Source organism: Tupaia chinensis, unplaced genomic scaffold (genome assembly GCF_000334495.1).
Source record: "Tupaia chinensis unplaced genomic scaffold, TupChi_1.0 Scaffold000215_1, whole genome shotgun sequence".
In the NCBI taxonomy this organism is placed as follows: domain Eukaryota; kingdom Metazoa; phylum Chordata; class Mammalia; order Scandentia; family Tupaiidae; genus Tupaia; species Tupaia belangeri.
The window spans coordinates 4,551,048-4,555,767 of NW_006159690.1; the positions used below are offsets into that span (position 1 = coordinate 4,551,048).

The 4,720-nt window shown below is 41.3% G+C and overlaps 1 pseudogene; it reads left to right on the plus strand.

Moving 5' to 3' along the window:
* The first annotated feature begins 1,352 nt into the window (after nucleotides 1-1,352).
* LOC102478842 (28S ribosomal protein S17, mitochondrial pseudogene) lies at nucleotides 1,353-1,893 on the plus strand (annotated as a pseudogene).
* Nucleotides 1,894-4,720: the final 2,827 nt, after the last annotated feature.

The window sequence follows — 4,720 nt, forward strand, 5'->3', positions numbered from 1 at the left end:
GAATGTGATTGAGTCCCAGGAAGGAAGAAGATCCAGGCGCTATATGGGAGAAAAATGTGGACACTGTGTCGTGCGCTCTCTGCAGGCCTGTGCTGTCCTTGTGTCTGTGTCAGTCATCTTTTGGCTGCATTCCTGGCCCCCATGGGTCAGATAAGCACCCCGTTGCTCCCATGGTGACCCAGGTGTAGCTACCCGGAAAGGGGATGACCCTCACTAGTTCTTGCTTCAAGAAAACTTAGACTGTGATTGGCACAGCTTGGGTTTAGTGATAACTCCCAGTCCAAACAATAGTGATTAGGGTAAGAACCCAAGAAGCCACCTCTGTGGGATGGCTAGACCACCAATAGTCACCCACTACTGAAGGGTAGGAGAGAAAAGACAAGGGGAGCAGGAAAGCCTTCCTCAGCTGAGAGAAAAGCCCAGGCAGAGGTCTGAAGGCAAAATATGTATTGTGTGGTCTCGTAACATTGAGGAGGACAATTTGGCTAGGTATAAAGTTTATGCAGAAGCTCTAAGGTTAAATTGGAGAAATAGTTTGAGGTTATATTGGAGAAATGACTAGCTGTCAGGATAAAAGATTTAAATCAGTTCTTTCTTTGTTATTCTCCTTTTTGTCATGAGAGAGAGTGAGGAGAAATTGAAAAACTTTTTTTTTTGCTATAGTTTACGTGTGCTCACCAGAGAGACAGAGACAGAAAGTGAGAAATCACCCCCCCCCCAAGGGAGGATGGCCATGCCACAATTCCTTCTCCTCCATTCTCCTCTCAGGATTTTGGACATGCATGCACACACATCCAATATAGTTTCAAGCCTCTGGATCCAGAATTTGAACTGCAGTCAGTCATGCAGTCCAGTGACGTAACCATTATGCCATTTGCTGGTCCCTTGAAAGGCTTTTTTTTTGACATAGTCTTGCCATGTTGCATTCTCCTGCCCCAGCTTCCCAATTAGCTAGAACAATGGGTACTTGCCTATTTAGGTTGGTTCAGGAATTGAATTTGAGCCTCTCATGCAGCCCCACCCCTGTGCTACTGCAGCCTGGCCATACAAGTTTAAAATTGTCTATAGATATTTTCATTAGTGCTATATAACAAAAACATTACAAAAGTATCCATAAAATATTTGAAGATTAGAATGTTGTTTAGGGCCAGCAGGTGGCGCAGAGGTTAAGGTGGCTGGACCCCCACATGGCTGACAGCGTGGCTCAAATCCCAGACCCAGTGACTTGAAAAACAAGTGTGTGAAGCCCCAAATCCTGAGAGGAGACTGGAAGAGAAGCGATTGTGGTGTAGCCATCCTCCCGGGGTGAGGGGTGGGGTCCTCACTTTCCGACCCTATTTCTCCCTGTCTACATGTCTATAAGAAAAACTGGGGCAGGGAAAAGTTGTTCTAGTGCTTATTTTTATTACACAACTGCTTATAATAAAATCTTGGTGGGTACAGTGGAACTGCAGGTGAGCAGAGCCATAACATCAGTAACTTGTGCATCTGTCCATGCCAAGTGGATCGTGGGAGGGCGATTAGGACAGCCATGCAAAAGTCTGCTAAAGTGAGAGTGACCAGGCTTGTTCTGAATCCCTATTTATAAAGGTATTTTAGTAAGAGGAAAAGCTACTTTGCCCACGATGCCCTTCAGCAGTGCACAGTCGGGGAAATCGTGTTTCTCACAGCGTTACCTGTTTCATGAACGAAGCACATGGAATATGAACTGGCTGAGATTGTTTTCAAAGTTGGAAAAGTCATAGATCCAGTGACAGGAAAACCCGTGTGGGAACTACCTACCTGGAGAGTCCTGTCAGCTTGGAAACCACCCACCTAACCAAAACTCTAGAAGAACTCAATATCTCTTCAACACATGAAGGAGGATTGGAAGAAACCAAAGGGAAAGACTGACGTGTTCACTTTATGGGAAAAGAACATTTTCTCAGTTTTATCATAAACTACCCAGTTACTCTTGTGGTATATTGTTAAATAACTAAAATTAAATGAAGAGCTGTTATAATTGTTCATAAAAAAACAAAACTTGGTGGGAGTAGCAGTTGGCATAATGGCTATGTCACTGGACTCCATGTGGTTGACTGCGGTTCGAGTCCCAGACCCGGTGGCTTAAACTCATGCCGGGAACGTGTGCGTGCGTGCCCAAGATCCTGAGAGGAGAATGGAAGAGAAGGGATTGCGGTGTGGCCATCTCCCCTGGTGGGTGATTTCTTGCTTTCTATCTCTCTGTCTCTCTCTGTCTTTCTGAAAAGTGCATGTGCTCTATAGCAAAAACCTCTCAAAAACAAACAAACTTGGCAACAACCTGAAGTATATACAGTCTACAGAATTTAATAAAGTCATTAAAGGAAATGATGTGAGCTATAATTGCTAACATAAGAAGATCTCTTCATCTACAGGAAAAAGAAAAAGACAAGTAAAGTAGAGTGATATGTACAAAGGGTTTCCAAGCAGTTCACGAAAAATACATATTACATAAAAGCTATGCACAGATTTCAAACTTTTTTGCACCAATATAAACTTGCACTTTAATTCCATTTCTCTCCAAACTGAAGCCACTTTATCAAGTACAGTTCCATTCATGTTAAAATATTTAAGAAATACATAACTAAGTAGAAACGTATCTGAAAGAATATTCATAAAACTGTTAAAGTGGTTTCCTCTGGGGAAGGAAGTGGGATTGATGAGTGGGTGGGGGTGGAGGTGAAGAGTGACATTCTCATTTTACACAGATGGTATATGCTTAAAAAGACAAAGAAGTACAAACATATCATTACAAATTAAATGACAAAGAAAGCTAATTCCACTTTCAATAAGACAAAAATTTCTAAACACTGAAATTAAAATAAGAATCCCTGCCATTGCTGAAGCAGCTTGCAGTTTACAACCAATAACAAATACTTGTTGTGCCCCTGACACTTGTAAACCTTTTTCAGATGCTAATTCATTTCATTGTCTCAAGGATCCTATGAGCTAGGCACTGTCATTCTCCTATCTTACTGATGAGGAAACTGAGGCACAGAGAGGATGAGTTACTGACCCATGATCATATCGCCAGTAAGTGGCAGAGCTGGGATTCCCACTCTTGCATCTCAGTTCTTGATCACTTTTGCTGAACTACATGATACGAAAACATTTCACATGTATTGAATTGAGTGCCCCTAAGCCTATAATCCCCCATGACATGTAGGAGAAAACTAGAACCCATATCTCACCATACTGCAATGTACTGTTTTCACGTTCATGTACCTACCAGACTTTAATCTCCTTTATGCAAGGAAATGCTCTTTTTTGTTGTTAACCTTAAGGTTGCACTCTGGCACGTAGGAAGTGGGCGATTTTGAATGCTGTGGTTTAAATTGTCCACACATTATTTGACACTCCCTTTAAGAAGTAGAAGCTCATTTCTCTCCCCTTGGGTATGGGTTGGATTGAGTGACTCACTTGTAAGGTATAAAATAAAGCCAAAGTGGCACTGTGTGACTTTGGAGACTAAGATACACAAGATGGCTGTAGCTTCCTGCTTTCTCACTCTCTCAGATCACTTGTTCTAAGAGAAACCAGCTGCATGTCACAGGCAGGCCAATGTGGGGAGATGCTGAGGCCCCTAGTCAACAGCCAGCAAGGAACTGCTAAGAACCATGTGAGTGACTTGGAAATGGATCCTCCAACCTCAGTCATGCCTTGAGGTGACTAGAGCTCATCTCTCCTTGAGTCTGTAACCTCCTACCCCCTGAAGCAGAATCATCCAGCTAAGCTGCTTCTGAATTCATGACCCATAAAAACTGCAAAATAATGTATTGTTTGAAGTCACTAAATAAATAGTGTAGTAGGTGGCAATAGATAACTATATTAAAAGTGGGGCCAGCAGGTAGTGTAGTGATTTAGGGTACTGGACTCCCACTGGCTGACCACAGTTCGAGTCCCAGGTCCAGTGGCTTGAAAATCACAATGGGCATGTGTGTATGTGTGCCCAAAATCCTAAGAGAAGAATAGAGGAGAAGGGGAAAAGGAACTGCGGCATGGACATCCCTCCAGGAGGGTGATTTCTCACTTTCCTGCTCTCTGTCTCTCTTCAGCAAGCACATTCACCCTATGGCAAAAGCCTAATATATATATAATATATATATATATACACATACATAGTATTAGAATACTAATGATACAGTAAGGAATTAGCAGGACAAAAGTTTTGGGTATACTGAGTACAGAAGGCACTTTTGCCTTGAGAACATTTACCAATCTAGCTACCAAGCCTTTATCTTCCTAGGAGTAAAGTACAAAAAAAAAAAAAAAAAAATCCACCAACAAAATGGGGAATTCAGGCCTATATTTTCTTCAAGCCTGTACACACAGTGGACTACTGAATGGTACAGTGAGAACAACTTCTTCGTTAAAATTTGTAATAACTTGCTAGCATTATTACAGTTGTAATTGCTCAGTGGTCAAAAACACTTCAAGTCATAAACTTTAAATTAGTGCCATACTGGTGAAAACCCTAGGACTTAGAAGTAACAAATATAAATCTATGTTGAGAAGGCACCTTCGTCCTGGGAGCCAATGTATTTACATACATTATTTTTCAAGGTCAATAGTAAAAAACAAGTGCAAATAAATAGATAAATATTTTTTTTAAAAAGAAAGTGTTAGGCATCTCATTACCTGACTTTACAATATATTACAAAGTGATGATAATCAAAACAATGTGATATTGACATAAGAA